Source organism: Papio anubis, chromosome 10 (assembly GCF_008728515.1).
Source record: "Papio anubis isolate 15944 chromosome 10, Panubis1.0, whole genome shotgun sequence".
Classification (NCBI taxonomy): Eukaryota; Metazoa; Chordata; class Mammalia; order Primates; family Cercopithecidae; genus Papio; species Papio anubis.
In genome coordinates this window covers 36,713,116-36,737,268 of record NC_044985.1, presented here as the reverse complement: position 1 = coordinate 36,737,268, position 24,153 = coordinate 36,713,116, and the positions used below count along the sequence as shown (strand labels likewise).

General features: G+C 35.2%; 1 long non-coding RNA gene across 1 annotated transcript in view; it reads right to left on the bottom strand.

Annotated features, from left to right (window-relative positions):
- LOC103876254 overlaps window positions 1–11,774 on the bottom strand; it is a 75,145-nt gene extending 63,371 nt beyond the window's left edge. The window contains exon 1 of the long non-coding RNA XR_002516093.2: window positions 11,739–11,774. This is a non-coding gene — a long non-coding RNA (uncharacterized LOC103876254). The remainder of the gene's footprint in view (window positions 1–11,738) is intronic.
- Between the last annotated feature and the right edge of the window lie 12,379 nt (window positions 11,775–24,153).

Below are 24,153 nucleotides of genomic sequence, written 5' to 3'. Positions count from 1 at the left end.
GGCTCACTGGCGCCAGTTCAAAGTTACCTCTCTTGTTCCCTGAACATCATTGTTATCCTGTTCTTTTTTAAGATGCCCAGATTTCATATTGTTCAAACACACATGCTCTACAAACAATTTGTGCAGTTGATACAATCACAAGGTCCTCAGGTGACATTCATCCTCCTCCGCTTACGAAGAAGATCACGGGATTAAGAGATTAAAGACAGGCATATGAAAACACAAGGGTATTGACTGGGGAAGAGATAAGTGTTCATGAAATCTTCACAATTTATGTTCAGAGATTACAGTAAAGACAGGCATAAGAAATTATAAAAGTATTAATTTTGGGAACTAATAAATTTCCATGAAATCTTCACAATTTATGTTCTGCCGCAGCTTCAGCTGGTTCCTCCATTCAGGGTCCCTGACTTCCCACAACACACATGGAGCCTCATTTCTAAATGTCCATAATTTAATTCAAGAGGCAGGCCTGCGTGGTGGCTCACAGCTGTAATCCCAGCAGTTTGGGGGACTGAGGCAGGTGGGTCGCTTGAGGTCAGGAGTTCAAGACCAGCCTGGCCAACATGGTGAAACCCCATCTCCACTAAAAATACAAAAAATTAGCTGGACATGATGGCAGGCACTTGTAATCCCAGCTACTCAGGGGGCTGAGGCAGGAGAATCACTTGAACCCTGGGAGGCGGAGGTTGCAGTGAGCCAAGATTGTGCCATGGCACTCCAGCCTGGACAACAAGAGTGAACCTCTGTCTCATTTAAAAAAAAAAAAAAAAAAAAAAGTAGTTGTGGCTATTTGAGCATAATTATGTAACTTTTATGCACAGGAAATTATTTAAGCCATCTTAGTTTGGAAATTGAAAGTTAGCTACTATCATATATAATGCCTCTATTGGTAAGGTTTTTATTTTAAAGACATCTAAAATCTTGAGCATATCAGTTTCCTACTCTACCAAAGTAACACATCTGATCCTTGTTTTAAATTTCACCAAATTATATCTGTTTCTTGAGAAAGCTTATGTCACGCAGTCTATTTATTGCTTTCAAAACCTGAATTTTTCCATCAAGAGAGTGGGATACTTTCTTCTCTTTTTTTTTTTTTTGTTTCAGTAGATAATTGGGGACTCCAAATGAGCAGTTAATACATGTAATTTTTATTACAATATCTGATCTTGTCCACTCTTAATGAAATTTCATAAATTTGGGGTTTTCTTAACTCATCTTCATATATACACAGGTAATTTCTGAAAATTTGTTAGAATTCATCCAACTTTGCATGTAAACAGTTAATAAAAAGGCTCTAACAGAATTTTAGCTGTGTGGTGGGGTATAAACCTTAAAGGAATCCAGTTAATAAATACTCAAGCTTATAAAAACAGATTACTTAGAGAATGATTATTCAAAGACTCACTGAAACTTTTTCCCAACGTTTCTTTCAGTAGCAAATTCTCTAAGGGCTTTGAAGTCAGTGATTCAGCGAGCATGTGTTGATTTTCTACCTTGTGTCAACTATTCTAATGAGCATAGGGTTAGAAAAGATGAGAAAGTCCCAGGATATTCTCTCCTGAAGCTCAAGTTTAGTAGTTGAACAAACCCATAAACTAATAATAATAACAGTTGACACATTTAGATTCTTATTTTGTCTCTAAAAGAACCTGAGTCACTAAATAAAAATTATTATAAAATAACTATAACATTAGACATACAAACAAAGCCCAGAAAAAAGCAAACCTAATTCAATTTATACTCAGATGCACTAGAATTAGTGATGAATAAGAGTAGAATTCCTATATAAAACCCATAGATGGGAATTGCAGAATGTCAAATTATAACTTTGAATACATTTATATAACTAGATTATACAAATAAGCAAATATCTATCAATCAATAGTTGGCAGATAAGTCATATATGCTACTTTGTCATGTCTATTGCCAAGCTGAAAGGTTGTTGATTTTATAGATGGCCACACAGTCACTTATTTGAAGCAGCACTTCAAGTGGAAGGGGGTTGTGGGAGCCCAGAAAAAAAAGTGATAAATTTGCTTGTGCCTTCTTCTTTGTTTCCTCATCTAATCTAATTTTTGAAGATTTAAATCCTTTGAGAAATATTAGACTTCTAAATGAATAGCTAAATAAAGCATCAGCCCTATAAAAATTTGCTGAAATCATTACACTGTAGTTTTAAAACATTAGGCCCATGATTCAATCTATATGTAGGACTGAAAAACAAACTTGTTTTATGTTCCACCTACTGTTCCACCTACAGTTCCTAGAAAGTTGCAAGCTAATGTTACAGGCATGGAACTTTAGTGGACATGGGTTTATGTTTGGCTAGAATCAGAATCTCTTTGGGAAAAAAGGCAATGCTGCTGTCCTTGGTCCTGATACCCCTAGGTATGGGCATACAATTCAGGCCTGGCCACAGGAATTGAGTCAGGAATGACCATATAATCCAAGTCAGTCCAGTTAAGGTCATTGGCAAGGCCTTGGCTGAGCTACAAGGAAAGAGACGATAGCTTTAAGAATAATGTATGTCTAGAGATGCTGGTGGCCAGCCTCACCTCTACATTGGAAGACCCTACCTATGAATGAAGCTGGCTCAGAGAAAAGCAGAGTCAGGAGACAGAACAAAAGGCTCAGATCCTTCATGATGTTAGTTATACTTCTACATACAGCATGCTTGATGTCAGATTTTCCTCTTGAATTTCTTGGTGAACTAAGTCTTGATTAACTAGTTTACATGTATATTGAGTACTCTATATCCATGGGTTTTGCATCCATGGGTTCCACCAACTGTGGATCAAAAATAGTTGGAAAAAAAAAAGAATGGTTGCATCTGTACTGAACAGACTTTTTTTCCTGTCATTATTCCCTAACCAATACAACAACTATGTACATAGCATTTGCATTGTATTATGCATTATAAGTAACCTAGAGACTATTTAAAATTTAAAGGAAGAGTTGCATAGGTTATATGCAAACACTATACCATTTTATATGAGGGACTCGAGCATCCATGAATTTCAGTACCTGTGTGGAGTCCTAGAACCAATCCCCATGGATACTGAAGGATGAATGTATATACTGTGTACACATACAAAGTGTGTGTGTGTGTGTGCGCGCGCGCGTGTGCTCTCTGACTAAAAGATTAAGTGTTGTGAATTTAAAAAAAAGAACTCATTGTGGTACAAGAAGACAGATGCATACAAGCTTCACAAGCCTAATTCTGGAAACTCCCTAGAACATTCAAGAGAGCATACACTATAGCAGGGGTCCCCAACCTCCAGGTCATGGACTGGTACCGGTCTGTGACCTGTTAGGAACCAGGTTGCACAGCAGGAGGTGAGCTGCAGGGGAGTGAGCATTACTGCCTGAGCTCCATCTGCCTCCTGTCAAATCAGCAGTAACATTAGATTCTCATAGGAGTACAAACCCTATTGTGAACTGTGCATGTGAGGGATCCAGGTTGCACACTCCTTATGAGGATCTAACTAATGCCTGATGATCTGACATGGAACAGTTTCATCCTGAAACCATCCCCGACCAACCAGTCTGTGGAAAAATTGTCTTCCACAAAACCGGTCCCTGGTGCCAGAAAGGTTGGGAGCTGCTGAACTTCAGTATATGTCAGTATTTAATGAAAGCTCTTACTTTACTGAAAGACCTAATTCCAAGAAGATTTATCCATTTTTTTAATCCCTTTGTAGTTTGAAAAGTAAATGTGTGATATCTCACCCTATTCTTCAGAAAAATAAATAAATAAAAATCTTAATGCCATTTCCTTGCTAAACCTAATAGTGGATTAACTAGACCATGTACAAAATAAGAGATGTCAGAGGGAAGAAAACAGGAATGGTCTTAGTTCTCACAGAATATTCTAAGGAGATAACACAAAATTGTTTGTTTTTCTATTGATGTTTCTCCAGTGAAAAGCAATGGGTAAAAATTAGGGACCAGGCTATGTTGCTGAAAGCCTGCACCCTCATGTCATCAACACTTTACAGGAAGTTAAACAAAAGAAAAAGCACCTCTTTTTTTCCCAGGTGGGCTTTGAGGAGCACTATGTAAGACAAAGCAAATTACTCAAACCCCAAATTACTTTTCAAACCCCTCTCCTTTCCATGATGTCCCTCCTGAAACGGAATTGTGTGCTTTTCCAAGAGCATGCAACATATATTTGTTTGTATCTAATCAAGTCATTTATCTTCATTTAGTTTTATACCTCCTCTAGGTGCAGTCAACATATCTTATAAACTTACAGTGAAAGCAGAAGAATGCCTACGCAGTCCTAGGATTTGGCACAGGCAATCTAAGCTTTAAATGATGGTACTGGTATCCCAATTAAAGTCAAGATGTGCTTCCAAACACCCATGGAAAAGTAAGCAGATACATGTAATGTCACCTCCTTTCTTAGCTAATTCTTATCCTTTATTTATGTCACTTACTCAATATGTTTTCTACTTTTTCTTCTTTTTTAATTGCTATATAAACCACCAACATCAGAAAAGACCATGCACAGTCAATCTGCTGCCCAAGTGAAATATCTGTTTAATATTTCAGTGTTTCCAAAAATGATGTGCCACTGGTTTGGCTCTGCCTGTAATCTTGTTTTCAATTTCTATCTGCCTTGGGCATCTTCCTCCTGCCGCATATCCATATGAGCCTAACTGCACCCCATGTAATGCTGGATGCTAGAAATGCCCTGATACCAAAACATGTGATACAAGGACGATCTGCTTTTTCCCTTATAATTAAATGCTAAAACTGTAGGTATACTGTGTGCCACTCGGCCCCATCACAAATACATCCAACAGATGCTACCACACACGACCCAAGTTAAGTACAAAGGAATGATGTAAATATGCCCCTTAAAAAAATTTCACCGAGGACTGAGACCACTTGGGGTTGGTTACCTTGTGAAGGAAAGCAGGTGTTAAGGTAAAATGAAGGGCATAGCAATATCCAAGTTAACCAGCACTTTGTGACCTCTGTACAAAGCCAAGTTACACACTTGCCTCATGCTTTAAAACATCTCCTATTGTGAGCTATCCAGGCTCTGAGTTGGTGACAAATTAGGATTAAACCCACCAACAACTATTCACCTCATGCCCATCAGCCTGTGCTCTGAAAAGCCCTCAGACCCCTTCAGACTCTTCAGCAGCAGCCATCATTTCCTTTCATAACTGCTACCTTCCAGCAAACAGCATTCAGAAAGACAGCCCATCTGAGAAAATATGCTTTCATCTCTGCACTCCCTTACTGCTAACAAGCTTCCCTATAATAATCATATAAAACCTAACTATGCATGTTGGGAAAAAAAGGCTTTTTTGTTAAAACCAAACGAACTAGTGCAGATGAGGTCTGCAGCATAAATTAGAGCCATTAGGATACTGTGGATAAATTACTGGTGATTCTGGTTACAAAGTGTAATAGTTTGGCTTAAGAGGATTAAGCACAACAAGAAATCTTGAATTTTATAACTTTACTCCCAAATTCAGTCCAAGGTCAGGCTTTTGATCTTAATTTTACTGATTTATCTTTAATGTTATCATCTAACCTCTCCAAAATTATATTTTTTCCTAGAGTTGATCCATATACAAATAATCATCATTTAATACTGCATTATTCTCCAGACATTTTGTGCTTAGGCTTCGTATGAGATACTGAAAAATGATCAGAAGATATTGGGCAGCTGCTAACAATTTTTTGATACGCATGCATTCCCTCCAAAAGAAAGCCTCAAATTTTCAAGTGTGAATTCACATTTTCAGGCAATTTATGTGGCCTTTAATATCGAGAGTAACAATGTAATTACATAATAATCAGCCAGACCCATCTCTCCTCATAAATTTTGTCTGAATCCATTTTAGGTTGCTATAAAGGAATATCTACGGATTTACAAGGAAAAAAGGTATACTTGGGTTCTGCAGGCTGTACAAGGAGTGTAGCACTGGCATCTGCTTCGGTGAGGGCCTCAGGAAGCTTCCAATCACCGCAGAAGGCGAAGTGGGAGCAGGCCATCACATGGCGAGAGAGGGAGTGAGGAAGGGAAGGTGTAACAGGCTTTTTAAAACAATCAGCTCTCACCTGAATCAATAAAGCAATAACTCACTTATTAATGCAAGGAGGGCACCAAGCCATTCATAAAGGAGCCTCCTCCATGATCCAAATACCTCCCACCAGGCCCCACCTCCAACATTGGGATCACATTTCAACACAAGATTTGCAGGGAACAAATATCCAAACTATATCAAAAGTATATCTGATTTCTCTAAAAATGTTCTGTCATCTGCTGCAGGTTCCCACATGGTTCCCCACTTCCCGTCCCCTACTAAATAATCCTAAAGAAAGAAAATAAAAGAAAGAAGCAAGTCATAACTGTCTTCTACATTTTGGTGCTGTATGGCATTTCCATTTCCCGTTTAGTTCCCATTCCCTGCCTTTCTTCAGCCTTTAGCATTTATGTTAATGCCCATCTGGTTTATGGACCTCACAATATGTATTTCCTCTTGGCTTTTATGGCCTCCTTCCCAAATCAGCCATAAACACCTCTGAACATCCTCATCATAAAGCCCATCATAAAGCCTATAAAGGCCCATGAGACTGTAAGTTCCATGAGAGCAGAAGCTACATCTTACTCACATCACAGCATCTGGCAAAATAACCATCATATAATACACCACTGAGTTTCAAAAAATATTTTTGACTTGAATGTAATATATCTGAGATCCTTACCTTAGCGTTCTCTCCTCCCTGATCACAATCTGGCCATTTGTCTTTTTCTCCCCTCCAATCACATCTGCACTTCATTCTTATAAATACTTTTTTTCTTCATCTTTTTCTTTTTTTTGGAGACAGAGTCTCACTTTGTTGCCCAGGATAGAGTACAGTGGCATAATCTCGGCTCACTGCAACCTCTGCTTCCCGGGTTCAAGTGATTCTCGTGCCTCAGCCTCCTGAGTAGCTGGGATTATAGGCATGTGCCACCACACCCAGCTATTATATTTTTAGCAGAGACATGATTTCACCATGTTGGCCAGGCCAGTCTCAAGATCCTGACCTCAAGTGACGCACCTACCTCGACCTTCCAAAGTGCTGGGATTACAGGCATAAGCCACTGCACCCAACCTGTATAAAGACCTTTAATCACCAAGTCTTTTACATTTCTTCCAGTCCATCATGATCCCATCTCCACTGGCAATATAACCCCAATGCAGCCCTGGACTGGTATCAAGTCACTTCCCTGCCAGCTCCATCACCACCATCAAAAGCTTCACTCTGTGGCCTACTGGAGAACTCATCACCAAATTAGTTTCCCTTAAAGACATACCCTTCCAATCTACTTTCTGTTGCTAGGCTTATTAGGATGTATACAGAAAGGTACAGAAATGGCCCAGTGTAGTCTCATATTGGAGAACATCCATCAGATCTATTTGCTATTCACTGTCCATCTCTCATCAACTCTTAGCTTACTCCTAGGGATTTTCCAGGAAGTTTCATTTTTTAAGTCCCTAGCTCTTCACACTTTAAGCATGTCAGATTTGTTAATGTTCCACTTCAAGAGGCTGATGTCACATGTAAACTATATAAAATGGATGTTATACATCAATGAAACACATTCCACGCTGCTACAAAGAGAATAAAGGTTTAAATTTCTCAATGTTTATTAATGTGACAATCCAGTGAAATTTACTTTTGGTAAGAAGGGTTTAATTATGTAATAAATCCATAATTTGGTATGTGAATTTATTTCCAACAAATAATTGATTTGAGAAGTTGAACAAAGTTGTTACTTTCACTAAAAAAACAAAGGTGTTGACATATACTGTTATCTATCAAGAGGTGAGACCACCATTCAAACTCTGAAACAAAAATAAAAGCTGCAAAGTTAATTTATTGTTCTCCTTAGGAAATGAGAGCATTACTGATTGGGAAAAGTCTCACAGAATTAAGCAAACTGCTGATATTACATAGAATTTCAATAAAGGAGGATTGGGGAGCAGGGACATTGTGTTAGTTACAGAGGCAATCTGTAACTACATCAATCTTAGAAGGTGACTCATGTTGGATAAAGAAACATGCTCGTGCTAGTTACAAAAGCAGAAGTTGGTTGATATCACCCTCAGATGCAAGCTCACTGGAATTAACCTATATTGATTGTATAGGTCTCCAGAAGTATTCTTCGTGATTGTCAGAATCTACTTAATTTTAATCTCACCCTCCACCCTGCAGTGTTCAGATTTGGATCATGTTTTAAAATACTGTATCTCGAGTGTTATCTATGTGGCAATAGATCTTGGTCTCTCTGCTTATCAGGATGTGAAACAAAGCAGAGCTCTTGATGATCCTTCTGGCACAATGATGATTCTTTTATATTTCAAATAGTTAATTCAAGAGATGTCCATAAACCCTTATTTCCATAGTCTTCTATAAGCACAGGAAGGAAGAACAATGGGTTGTATAAGGCTGTATTTAAAAAACACAGGTGATCAAAAACAAACAGAATTTAATATCTATATATTACCAACTGGAAATGTAACAGAGTTTTCAAAAAAAGCAATGTTATTCACAAACTGTGTGACTGAGTAAATTTCTTAGCTTCTCTGAACTTATAGTCTGCACTTTAAAAATGGTGACCTCTTTCATTGTGTATTTTTACTATTAAATGTGATCATTCAGTTTGATCATTTGTCTCCAACACTTGGCACATGACAAGTATTAATAAATATGAGTGAAGGCATAATCAGACTGGATGTGAAAACCAGGGATGGCTTCCTCAAGATGGTGAATTGAAGGAACCTCTCAAAGTAAACTGCAAAGAGCAGAACCGAGTTCATTCTAGGTGAAGACATGACCAGGGAAATGGAAATTTTCAAGAAAAGCATTTAATTTTATTTATGTAAAAAGTATACTAATTCTGCATAAGACCATATTAACTTTTGTTTTAATAATAACATGGAAACTGAATTGAAAGAGACCTTGAAAGGACAACCTATCTATTACATTGGCTTCAGATGGGCAGGATCATTTCCAAGCTACTTACATGTTACTTACTTGAGATGACAAAGAGAAGAAAAATTATGGCAAATTTCAAAATATAAAACCCTTTACTTGGTGGCCAACCCTGTCTTTCACTTTAAGGCTGAAATAACACCTTCTCCAAGTGCCTGCTGACTGAATTTACTCTACAAGGGCACCAGTGCATTTATAGACCTGCTTCCTTTCTCTAGAGCTGTCAGTTATCATTAATGTTCCTGACAGTCTGCTTCATCCGTGGCACTTGCTCAGGGAGAAGGTGTTAATCTTGAGTGTTCCATTTATAGGTAGAGAACAATATCCAACATGAAAACTTCAATCAAGCAAATGCCTAAGACAAAATCTCCTTCTACAAACAACTTTTGTCTATTTTAGCTGATGGAGATGCCAAGTGTTTATTAGAGTGCATACATTGTAAGAAAGGGCAGGAGTCGATCATGAAAAAAAGTATTAAAGAATCAGTAAATATTTTTTCAAATAGCCTTCAATTACATGAATTATTAAGACTTCCATACACTTAGCAGTTTTAAAATTTTGTTTTCAAAAGAATTCATACATCAAAAATGAGTATGGAAATCCTGCTTATAGCAATAGAATAGTTTTAATAGACCAACACTCGCCCCAAAAGTAACTACAAAAGCTGTATAAAATAGTCTTTAAGGTTTGCCTGAAGAGTTTTGGGGACATTCAGGAATGGAGGGGCCAAGATCTCTGAGAGGAGGGAAATTCTTTGAGGTGAGCCCAATATTCTGCAGACAGTTTTCCCCTTGGGGCATTTGCTGAGTCTTAAGCAAGAAGGCAGAGGTTGAAGGCAGAGGCTAAAAAGTTTTACAGAATGCAAATGCTAAGAATCAAAGGGGCCAATTGAGCTTTTTGGTAGAGATAAGAAGAAAAATATTGTACTTTGGGCCTGCTAAGGCAGCCGGAAGATCTAGGTTTGCCAAGACCACGGACAGAGAAAAAGCACAGAGAAGTAAGCCCAAACTCCTGACTTTTCCTCTCATTGCACTGACCAATTCTTAGCTTATACAAGGATAGAAAGCTGAGCAAAAAGCTGCAGGAAATCTCAGTAGAGGTTTTCCACGGTCTCATAGTGCTGATGATTAGAGTTCAGGCTAATGACTGGAATGCTAAAATTAGAGTTCCGGACCTGCCAAATCCTGAAGGCCCTGGTAACTATCCTAAGGGTTCTTTTGAGTGCTGTCTTCTGAGATGGGAAAAAACCTGAATCTAGACTTCAAAAGTCACAAACATAGCCTAGAGTAACCTTAATCCTACCTAGATTAAGGAGTCTGCCCCTCCCCTAGGTGCCTGACAGAGGATAAGGTGGATCCTCTCTGGAGGAAGATAACATCCTGCAGAGCTTCTACAATTTTTCATATACTACATCAGCACTCAATTAAAAAGAATTTCTAGGCATACAAAGAAACAGAACCAGGAGAAAGGCAGAAAGAAAAACACATTCATAGATGACCCAATTATCATCTGTATAAGTTATGTATAAATGATGTTTAAGAAAATAGATGACAAGTTGGAGAATTTTGCCTGAGAATTAAAGTCTATAAAAACAATCAAATTTCAAATGTAGAACTGAAAAGTACAATAATCGACTTTAAGAAGGCAATTATTATTTCAACACAAAATGAATGCAGGAATAGTGAACAAGAAAATAAGTTATTATAAAGTACTCAAACCCAAGCACAGGAAGAAAAATGACAGAAAATACAAAAAGAGTTTAAGAGACATGGACATAAGGAAAAAGTCATACATTCATAAAAGTGGTGATCTGGGACAAAGGGGACAAGAGAATTAGGCCAAAGCAACCTTTGAAGAAGTATGGTTGAAAATGTTTTAAGACTTGTATAAAAAAAAAAAAATCTACAGATTTGTAAAGTTCTAAGAAGCCAAAACAGATTAAATTTTTAAAAAGCACATCTGAGCATATTATGGCCAAAACTCCTAAAAAGGGATAATGATAAAGGAAAAAATATTGAAAATCATCTAAAGGAAATAATTACATTAGCTTCAAATGAGCTGTCAAACACTAAGTTCTTCACAAAAGTGATACAAGCTAGAAAACAACAGAAAAACTGCTGAAAGATTTCTTTTTAATCCACCCTAGAATTATACATCCAGATAAAATAACATTCCATGACAAAGATATAATACCTAAATTTTAGCAAATGGCAATGAAGTAAAAGTTCAAGAGAATTATAATTACAATTTACTCTAAAACAGTTTAAAAGAAAAACAAATGCATTTATCTATGCATCAGAGAGGATGAATATGAGTAAAAATTGGTGAAATGTTAATATTTAGAAAATCTTAATAAAGGACATACAGAAACTTCTTATATTATTATTGCAACTTTTCTTTTAGTCTGAAATTATTTCAAAACCAAAAGGGTATTTTGGTTTTTAAGGTTTTATTTTAGGTTTGGGCGTACCTGTGAAGGCTTGTTACATAGGTAAACACATGTCATGGGGGTTTGTTGTATATATACACACACATATATTATATATACATATATAATATATATATATATATAAAATTTCATCACTCAGGTATTAGACCCAGTACCCAACAAAAGACCCAGTCTTTTCTGTACTTCTCCCTCCTTCCACTCTCCCTCCTCAAGTAGACCACAGTGTCTGTTGTTTCCTTCTTTGTGTTCAGAAGTACTCATCATTTAGCTCCCAACTTACAAGTGAAAATGTGTGATATTTGGTTTTCTCTTCCTGCATTAGTCTGCTAGGGATGACAGCCTCCAACTCCATCCATGTTCCTGCAAAAAACATGATCTCATTATTTTTTTTGGCTGCATAATATTCTATTAGTGTATATGAACCACATTTTCATTATCCATTCTGTCCTTGATGGGCATTTAGGTTGATTTCATATCTCTGCTATTTGTGAATAGTGCTGCAGTGAACATTCATGTATGTGTGTCTTTATGGTAGAATGTTTTATATTCCTCTGCATATATACTCAGTAGTGGGATCACCAGGTCCAATAGTAGTTCTGCTTTTAGCTATTTGAGGAATTGTTCTACTGCTTTCCACAATGGTTGAACTAATTTACACTCCATCAACAGTGTACAAATGTTCCCTTTTCTCTGCAATCTCACCAGCATCTGTTGTTTTTTGACTTTTTAGTAATAGCCATTCTGACTGGTATGAGATGGCATCTCATTGTGGTTTTGATTTGCATATCTCTAATGATTCATTATACTGAGTATATTTTCATATGCTTGTTGGCTGCATGTATGTCTTCTCGCAAAAAAAAATGTGTTCATGTCCTTTGCCCACTTTTTAATCGGGTTGTTTTTCTCTTGTAAATTTAAGTTCCTTGTAGATGCTAGATATTAGACCTTTGTCAAATGCATAGGTTGTAAATATTTTCTCCCATTCTGTAGGCTGTCTGCTTACACTGTTGATAGTTTCTTCTGCTGTGCAGAACCTCTAAAGTTTAATTAGATTCCACTTGTCAATTTTTGCTTTTGTTGAGATTGCTTTTAATGTCTTTGTCATAAAATATTTTACTGTTCCTATATCCAGGATGGTAGTGCCTAGGTTGTCTTTCAGGGGTTTGTATAGTTTTGGGTTTTACATTTAAGTCTTTAATCCATCTTGAGTTGATTTTTGTGTATGGTGTAAGGAAGGGATCCAACAGGTTGCAGTGAGCCAAGATCATGCCATTGCACTCCAACCTGGCTGATACAATGAGACCCCATCTCGAAAAAACAAAAAACAAAAAACAAAACAAAACAAAAAAAAAAAACAGAGAGAAAAAGGAGCATAGAACAGGTAAAGCAAGAGAAAACCAAATAGTAAAATGGTAGGTTTAAACATACTACTATGTTGTTACAGTAAGTATGTATGGATTAAATACCATGTACTTTTCATATCAAATTAAAAGTCAAAGATAGAAGGAACATAATAAAAGGTACATATGACAGATCCACAGCTAGTAACATACAGAATGGGGAAAAACTGAAAGCATTTCCTCTAAGATCTGGAATACAACAAGGATGCTGTATTAGTCCATTTTCATACTGCTATGAAGAAATACCCAAGACTGGATAATTTTTAAAGAAAAAGAAGCTTAATGGACTCACAGTTCCACACTGCTGGGAAGACTTCACAATCATGGCAGAGGGTGAAGGAGGGCCAAAAGGCACGTCTTACATGATGGCAGGCAAGAGCACATGTGCAGGGAAACTACCCTTTATAAAACCATCATATCTGTGAGACTTATTCACTATCACGAGAATAGCACAGGAAAAACCCACTCCCATGATTCAATTACCTCCCACCAGGTACCTCCTACGACGTGGGGATTATGGAAGCTACAATTCAAGATGAGATTTGGGTGGGGACACAGCCAAACCATATCCAATGTCCACTGTCACCACAGTTATTCAACATAACACTGAAAGTCTTAGCTAGAGCAATCAGACAAGAGAAAGAAATACAGGGCATACAATTTGAAAGGAAGAAGTCAAATTATACTTGTTTGCAGATGATATGATCTTATATTTGCAAAATCCTAAAGATTGCACAAGAAAACTACTAGAACAGATAAACAAATTCAGTGAAGTTGCAGAATACAAAATTAACATACAAAAATCAGTAGCACTCCTATATGCCACAGTGAACAACAGGAAAAATAAAAAATTATCCCATTTACAATAGTCACACAAAAAAATTGTATACCTAAGGAATTAACCAAAGAAGTAAAAGATCTCTACCATGAAAACTATAAAACACTGATGAAAGAAATTAAAGATGACACAAAAAATGGAAAAATGTTCCATGTTTGTGGATTACAAGAATCAATATTGTTAAAATGTTCATACTACTCAAAGCAATCTACAGATTCAATGCAATCTTCATCAAAATACCAATGACATTCTTCACAGAAATAGAAAAAAAATCCTAAAATGTATAATGACAGAAAAAAAAAAAAAAAGACAGAATAGCCAAAGCTATCCTAGTCAAAAAGAAAAAAACTGGGGGAATTACATGACCAAACTCCAAATTATACGGCAGAGCTATAGTCACCAAAACAGCATGGTACTGGCATAAAAACACATAGACAAACGTAATGAAATAGAGAACCCAGAAACAAATCCACACACCTACAGTGAACTCATTTTTGACAATGGTACCAAGAACATATACTGGGGAAAAGAAGATCTTTTCTATAAACGGTGCTGGGAAAACTGAATATTCATATGCAGAAGAATAAAACTAGACCTATATACAAAAAATCAAATCAAAATGGATTAGATCTAAATCTAAGATCTCAAAGTATGAAACTACTACAATAAAGCATTATGGAAAATCTCCAGGACATAGATATGGGCAACAATGTCTTCAACTCTATAGGAAAAAAAAATCTAATAATCCGATCAAAACTGGGCAAAAGATATGAATGGGCATTTCTCAAAAGAAGATATGCAAATGGAAAACAGCCATATGAAAACGTGCTCAACATCAATGGTTATTAGAGAAATGTAATTCAAAACTACAATGAAATATCTCACCACAGTTGAAATGGGGCTTATATCCAAAAGACAGACAATAGCAAATGCTAGCAAGGATCTAGAGAAAAGAAAACCCTTGTACCCTGTTGGTGGGAATTTAAATCAATACAACCACTATGGAAAACACTTTGGAGATTTCTCAAAAAGCTAAAAATTGAGCTGTCATATGACCCAGCAATCCTACATCTAGGTATAAGCCCAGAAGAAAGGAAATCAGTTTATCAAAGAAATATCTGCACTCCTATGTTTGTTGCAGCACTGTTTACAATAGCTAAGATTTGGAAGCAACGTAAGTGTGCATCAATAGATGAGTTGATAAAGAAAATGTGGTACATATACACAATGGACTACTATTCAGCCATAAAAAAGAATGAGATCCAGTCATTTGCAATGACATGGATGGAACTGGAGATCATTAGGTTGAGTGAAACAAGTCAGGCACAGACAGACAAAGATAGTATATTCTCACTTGTTTATGGGATCTAAAATTCAAAACAATTTAACTCATGGACATAGTTACCAGAGGCTTGGAAGGGTAGTGGGAGGGTTGGGGGTAGGGGGGCAATGGAGATGATTAATGGGTACCAAAAAATAGAAAGGATGAATAGACCTACGATTTGATAGCACAACAGATTAACTATAGTCAGAATTAACTGTACATTTAAAATAACTTAAAGAGTGTAATTCAATTGTTTATAACTCAAAGAATTAAATGTTTGAGAAAACGGATACCCCATCCTCCATGATGCACTTCTTTCACATTACATGCCTGTATCAAAACATCCCATGTACCCCATAAGTATATACACTACTATGTACCCACAAAAATTAGATATAAAAAATTAAAATGTATATCTTGCTTATAAGAACCACAACTTAAATATAAAAACACATAAGTAAAATGATGGAAAAATTATATAATGTGCAAAAACTAATCTTTATAAAACCTGTTACAGTCGTACTATCACAAAAATATACTTTAAAGCAAGATACCAGATGTCAACAAGAAGGATTCCCATAATGATAAGAGGTAAAGAATGATTTTCATAATGGTAAGAACAGAGATGCAACAATTTTACACTTGTATCTTCCTTATAGTACAGCTTTGAAATATATAAAGTAATATTTAAAAGAACTAAAGAGAGAAATGGATGCATCCGTAATCAGACTGGGAAAATTTAAGACAGCTATCTCAGGAGTAGATAGACTATGCAATAAAAATCTTAATGATACAAATAAATGATTTACTTTATTTTCATGAATACTTGAGACAAAACAACAGAATAAACATTTTTCACAAGCACAGAAATACTTACCAAAATTTACCATAAGATGGGCCATAAAGCAAATCTCAACTAACATCAAAAAATTTGAATCATTGAGGTAAATTAACCTAGAAATTGGTAACAAAAAAGATAATTTTAAAGTCCCCAAGTACTTGGAAACTAACCAACTTAGGAGTCAAAGAAATAACTACAATGGAAATTAGAAAATATTTTAAATTATAACTAAAATATAATATAATCAATATTATGGAGTTAAGCTAAAACTATAATTATAGGAGGCATTTTAACCTAAAATGAATATTTTAAACAAAAATACCCACTGAAAAGCAATTATCTGAATGTCTATCTCAAGGAGTTAGAACACGAAAGCAAATTAAATTCAAAGAAAATTAGATGGGAAAAGTTATAAAGATAAGAGTAGAAACAGATGAAGTAAAAAATATGCACCACAGAGAAAATTAACAAATCCAAAATTTAATTTTTAAGAAAACTAATAAAATTATAACCCCTAACAAGTAAAGTAAAAAAAAAAAAAAAAAAAAAGCACAAATTACTAATATCCCGCAGACAAAGGAGGATATCACTATAGACATTATGGACATTAAAAAGAAAAATTAGAAAATACTATAAATGTTTGCCAGTAAATTTGAAAATGCATATAAAAGTAATAAATTTCTAGATAACTACAACTTACAAAAGTAACACAAAAGAAATAGAAAATTAGAATATTGCTATACTAGAAAAGAAATGGAATCTGTAATTGAAAGTTTACCACAACAAAAAAATCTCCAGACCTAGATGGCTTTACCAGTGAATTCCTCCAAACACTTAAAAAGATATAATATGAATTCTACATAACTTCTTCTAGATAATAGGAAATAAAGAACATTTCCCAATTCATTTTATAAAGCCAGCACTTCTGAAACCTGACAAATGCAATTCAGGAAGAAAATGTATAGGCCAATTTCTCTCATGAAAATAGGCAAAAATAATTCTAAACAAAATATTACAAAATAAAAACTAGTAGTATATAAAAGAAAAAACACCATGATCAATTGAGATTTATTCAAAGAATGCAAGGTTAGTTTAACCATCCCAAATCAATCAGTATAATTTATCACTTCAATGAAGTAAAGGAGAAAAATCATATAATCACATACATACACAGGTAAAAGTATTTGATAAAGTTCAACATCTACTTACAATTTTTTGAAAAGCTCTTGGCAAACTAGAAATAGATAGAAACTTATCTAATCAAATAAAAGATATTTATTAAGAATCTATTGGGAACATAATATTTAATGCTGAAATTTGGAAGATTTCCTTCCCACCCCCACCCCAGAGATTAGGAATAAGACAAGAATAGATGCTATTATCATTTTCATTCAACATTATAAATCTTGCAATTGAAAACAATTAGAACATATATGTGTGCACATACATACACACATATATTTATAATTTTAATATATGTTACAAATATTGAAAAAAAATAAATTTTTCATTTGAATAGATGATATAACTGCATACATAGAAAATTCAACAGAATGTTCAGATATCTATCAGAATTAATAAGGGAATTTAGCAATGAATCTGTATAAGATCAATATGTAAAAAAATAAATCTACCTCTACATGCTAACAATAAACTATGAAAATTTTTTTAAATACCATTTTGTAAAGCACCTAAAACACAGGAATAAATTCAACAATATATATGCAAACCCTAAACACAAAAAACATTATGAGGATAAATTAAAGAAGATCTATATAAGTAAAGAAAAATACCATGTTCATAGATTTGAAGACTCAATGCTGTTAAATTGTTGGTTCTCTCAAAATTGATACTTAGACTAAATGTTGTGTCAATCAAAATTCCAGAATGCTTTAAGGAGGAAGCAAGAAACAAGCTGATTTTTAAAATTTATGTAGAAATGGAAAAAAAAAACAACTAAAGTCTTTACTTCAAGAATACTGAAGAAAAACAGAGTTGGAGAACTAACACTATCATTATTAAGACTACAGCCAGAAACTACCAGGAATTAAGATACAGTATTTGGAACATACATAGGCCAAGAGAACAGAAAAGAGTCCAAAAAAAACACCCACACATATACAGCCACTTCTGGGTTGTTTTGTTTTATTGTTTTGTTTTGTTTTTGTTTTTGTTGTGAGATGGGGTCTCTGTTGCCCATGCTGCAGTGCAGTGGTGCAGTCATACTTCACTGCAGCCCTGAATTCCTGGGCTCAAGTGATCCTCCTGTCTCAGTCTCCTGAGTAGCTAGGAGTACACATGCACACCACCTCACCTGGCTAATTTTTTTAACTTTTCTTTTTTTTTTTTTTTGAGACAGAGTCTCGCTCTGTCACCCAGGCTGGATTGTAGTGGCCAGATCTCAGCTCACCGCAAGCTCCGCCTCCCGGGTTCACACCATTCTCCTGCCTCAGCCTCCCGAGTAGCTGGGACTACAGGTGCCGGCCACCTCGCCCGGCTAGTTTTTTGTATTTTTTACTAGAGACGGGGTTTCACCGTGTTAGCCAGGATGGTCTTGATCTCCTGACCTCGTGATCCACCCGTCTCGGCCTCCCAAAGTGCTGGGATTACAGGCTTGAGTCACCGCGCCCGGCCAATTTTTTTACTTTTTGTAGAAATGTGATCTAGCTATGCTGCCCAGGCTGACCTTGAACACCTTGCTTCAAGCGATCCTCCTGCCTTGGTCTCTCGAGTAACTGAGATATCACGTAGGAGCCACTGTGCCCAAGTAGGGCCACTTTTTATAAGGAGACACTGTGGTATAGAAATAAGTGTTTTCTTAAATAATGGTGCTCTGTTTATTAGATACCTGTCTAGTAGTTAAATAATTGTTGATTCCATCTCACTTCATACACAAATATCCATTCTGGATAGACCATAGATCTAAATTTAAAACATCAGAGAATAAAACTTATACAAAACAAATTTTTTAAAATCCTGTGAACCTGTGATAAACAAAGATTTCTTAAGTAAGACATAAAAAGCACTAATCATAAAAAGATAAATAAATTAGAGTACACAAAAATAGTAATTTTCTCTACATCCAAAGATACCATTACAAGAGTAAAATAATCAAGCAACAAAATGTGGTAAGAAATTTGCAATTGTGTATCTATCAGACAATTCAAATGCAGAATTTAGAAGAATTTCTACAAATCAGTAACAACCTACTATAACAACCTATTAGAACAGTTGACTCTGACAAAAAAAAAAAGGGTCTGCAAATGGCTAGTAAACTCATGGAAATTTTCTCAACTTCATTTGCCTTCAGGGAAATGTATATTTGTCCAGGGAAATGTAACTGACAGTAGTCTTCAGGAAAATGTAAGTTAAAACCACAGTGTCATTTTACTATATACCAGAATAGCTAACAGTAAATGACAAGTGTTGGCAAGAATGAGAAGCAACCAGAACACATATATGCTGCTGATGAGGAAGGCAATTGGTACAACAATTTTGAAAAGCCATTCAGTGATAATCTACAAAAATTAAACACAGGCATTCCTTATGGCCTAGCAATTCCACCTTCAGTTACATGTGCATAGATATTCAACAAAAGACATACAAGAATGCCTTATGTGAACATCCATGAATGTTCATAGCAGCACTCTTCATAATAGCCAAAAATTGGAAACACAAATATCCATAATAAATAAATAAGATGGATTAATCATGTTACATTCATACAATGGAATATTAAACAGCAATGGAAATAAATAAATTACTGCCACAACAACAACATGGGAGAGTTTTACAAACATACTGTTAAGTGAAAGAAGCCAGCCAAAAGGGTGTCCATATTATATAATTCCATTTACATAAAGTTAAGAATCAATAAAACTTAGAGATAGTGATAGAAGTCATGATATTGTTACCATTGATAAAGATAATGAGTGACCAGGAGAGAACAGGAGAAGGGTCTCTGAGGAGCTGGTAATTTTCTTTTCTTTATCTGGGTTACAGTTACACAGTGTATTCACTCCATGAAAAAATAGCAAGCTTAGGACTTAGTACTTTTCTATATGTATGTTGTATTCAAAGATACAGTTTAAAAAAACAAAAGATAAATGTGTCCCCCTGAAGTCGGACAGTAAAGAAAGATAGACTCCTATTGCCGAGGGACAGGAAAAACAGGCCTACAATGCAATTTAATATTCACAAAAAGAACACCACCGTTTTTGGCTGCACAGAAAAAGTATTATGTTACAATCAAGGGGAAGAGAGTGCCTCTCTAAAGATTAATGGCGGTACACAAAAAGATTGCATTTAGATTAGGACATCAAAATGGCACAAAATTGAGTGCAAAGTTTTTTTTCTTTTTAACGTTCAGAAAAAATAAGTTTTTGATAAAGGAAATAAAAGTATCAAAGTAATTTTTCTGTTGGGAGAAAATCATGTCAACAGAAGAAATAAATTTACCACAGATAAGAAAAGCATGGATTTATAACCATGAACAATCCTCCTTTTTTCTGTTTTCTCTCCAGTTCTACCAACCCCTAACAAGTACATCAGCATGTTGCCTCCATTTACCCCAAAACAACCAGCCTTTGAGAAGTTGAAAAACAAAAGTCTTCAATAAGCACAAGATTTGTTTGGTAACAATTTCTCAAAATGGCCCTTTTTTTTTTTTGAGACATTGTCTTGTTCTGTCATCCAGGCTGGAGTGCAGTGGTGCGATCTCAGCTCACTGCAACCTCCACATCCTGGGTTCAAGCAATTCTCTGCCTCAGTCTCCTGAGTATCTAGGATTACAAGCACTCACCACTGTGCCTGGCTAATTTTTGGATTTCTAGTAGAGTCGGGGTTTCGCCATCTTGGCCAGGCTGGTCTTGAACTCCTGACCTTGTGATCCACTCTCCTCGGCCTACCAAAGTGCTAGGATTACAGGCGTGAGCCACCACGCCCGGCCCCAAAATGGCCCTTCTTACCAAGACCATACTCATCAAGCAATTTTTTAGAAAACTGGTTAGAGAACAAGTAAAGAGTTTACATTCTTTTATCTTACAATATGACCTTATCTTCACATCGTGGAGGCAAATGTGTCTATACTCTTACACACTCACCTTTCATTGGCCACAGTATCTGTGTGCCTATGATTAGTTCATATCTCCTATTCTATCCTGAAAAAGAAAAGGAAAAAAGAAAAACAATAAAGTAAATAGAGTGGATTCACTTGGAAATGCCCATCTCTTCTTCACTCTGAACACTTTACAATAATAGCTTAAAATTTTTAAATGTCTTTATAAGACACAGCTGTAATAAAAAATGTACAAATATCTTTGTGGTTCTGATATGGAAAACAACTCATAATATTATAAAGTGGGTTGTAGCTCTAAGCATCCTATGCTCCAAGATAAAAAACAAGCGTTGGTCACTGAAAAGTCAGTTGCTGCAAGAGAGTAAGGACAAAAGCAACCCATGTACATAGGAGCCTACATTCAGGTTCAATGTTGAAAAATATGAGCTGGAACAAACCTATCTCTCTCCGTGAACAGAGGCTAAAATAAAAGACTGTTGAGCTTGGATAACAATAAAGAACAAAGTCTTCCAACGTCGGATGTGCAATATCCCCAAGTCAATATAAGACATCATTCTGAACTGGGAACTCTGAGAATCCAAAGCAAAGCAACTGCCAAATCACCAAGGATTACATCAGGAGAGAGAAGAAAATCTCCCACTTAAGATGATCTTGCAAGTCAAAATTTAAAGTCTTACAAAGACAGCTAACCCATTAAATGAAAGTCCACAAACTCACCAAAAAGAAGAGTTGATTTCTAAGGCGATGCAAACAATAAAGAAATGTGAAAGATTTTTAAAATAAGCATTTTAATATCCTCAAGCTGATAAAAGAAGGAAAATTTCTTATTTATCAAAACAGGGTATGGAACAAATATAGGTACATTTGAAACAAAACAGGTTGGTATGTTAAAATGTCAACTATAAATGCTAGAAATTACATATATATTTCTAGCATTTATGTATACATATTATATATCTAGCATTCACTTGTATATATAATTTCTAGCATTTAATTATATATATAATATATCAAGGAAAGAATTCAGATGACAAGATAAACTTTAGGCTGAATCCTGTTAAAGAACTAGTTATTGAACCACTACTCAGTAATTCATTCTTAAATCTTGGTTCCCCCAAATGTTTCTTCCTTGGACTCCTGGCCGTCTCACTTTACATGCTCTTCTTATCAATCATTCCTTCTTCAAAAGTCATTAAGGTTCTGCTGATGAGTTCCCAGTATTTTATCTCTAGAAAAAGACCTCTACCCTAATATGTATTATATATAACATATATAATTACATGTTATATATAATTATATATTAATATATAATTACATGTTGTATGTACTATATTATATATTATATGTTAATTATATATTAATCATATATAATTATATAATGTATAATTTATATGTAATCTATTATATATTACATATATTATGTTACATATATTACATATAATATATGAACATATATATTACATGTGTATATATGTAATCTATATTATATAAATGTATACATAATAGATATTACATATGAATGTATCAGATATATAATGTATAAATATATATTATATAATATATAATATAAATATATAATACGTAAATGTATCAGATAACATAACCAGTTGTCTCATGGACACATATATCTAGATGAACTTAAGTATCTCAAACTCAACACATTCCAAACAGCTCATTAACTTGTTTCTCCCACTATAATCTATTTTGCTATATATTCCCTATCTCAGCAATTGACTCATTGCCACTATTGTTTACTTATCCAAGTCAAGAGCCTGAGAGTCATCCTTGACTCCCTTCTCTCTACCACCACCTAAGACTAGCTGTCCTCATTGCTCCATCTTAATGTGAGCCCTCCCATCTTTCACTGGACCCCTTCAATTTCAGTAGCTCTTTAAGGGCCCCTTGCCTTGAGTTCATGATTCTTTTACCCACATCCTCTAGACAGTTGCTAGAGAAGAAATCTCTAAAAAAGTAAAAATATAACATTGATTGTGCTATTTTCCTTCATAAAACTATTCAGTGTCTCTCCATTCACCCAAAATAAATCAAAAGTAAAGACATAGTCAAATGAGGAAAGGTATCCTAAGAGTAAGAAAAGGTATGGCTCAACTTTGATCCTTAAGGGCACCTGAAAGGAACAAATCTTTTTTCTTTTGGAGCTGCACAGTTTCTGGCACATCATTAAATGTTGAACGAATAATTGTGTGAATGAATAAATGACTGAATATAGAATATGCTTAAAATTCAGACAGCTTTGCATTTTGTGGTCCTGTCTATATAAGCTCTACTCCCCGCCTCTCTAGTATTTGAGAAAGACAATTTGAAGTTGACATGACTACAAAAAATATGCATTGAATACAACAAAAATATAGAGCTTGTGTTTGGCTAAAGTTTGTTAAGAATTATGAGATTAGGAACTCAGGCTCCAGAGAACAATAGACCTAGGTTTACATTCCAGCTTCACCATTTAATAGCTGCATGACTTTGAACAAGAGGCTTACACTCTCTTGGTTTTGATTTCCTCATCTGTAAAACTGGAGACAATGATAGTATCTACCTTTTTATTGGATAAAATGAAATGATGCATATAAATCATTTAGCAGGTCCAGGTTCCCAATAGGTACTCGATAAATGTTAGCTTCTGTTATTTTTATTATTCAATATTTGCTCAGTATCTCTTCGAAAGTTCTCCCTCAGAACACTGGAATTCACTGGCTGGTACTGGGCAAGGAAGCTCTGTCACAGAAGTGCCTTCAGGCAAACTGGGAAGGCTTTAGAATTGCTCTGAGAATGGCTATCTTTCAGTTCATTTGTTAACTGTTTTTGTAATTACTATTAATTGTAATGAATAGTAACTACTATTAATTGTAATTAGTAGTAACTTCCAGTGCTTTATAGTTTATTAACTCCTTGTACCCATTTAACCAACAGAGAACAATATGCCATCAAACTTCACTGAAAATGACTTTTCTTTTAAGGATAACATTGATTCATAGAGACAACTTTAAAAAGTGAGGCATCTGATTACTGGTCCATCTAATCTTCCTTCTGTGTTGACTGTCTTTCCACACTTGGATTAGTTTTTAATTAAATAAAAAGTTAAATTGTATAAAGACAAAAACCCCATTAGCAAATGTAAATGTTTAGTGAGATGTGTACTCTTTCTGCCTGATCTATGAGTCCAAAGTGTACACTCATCAACTAGATCAGAACAA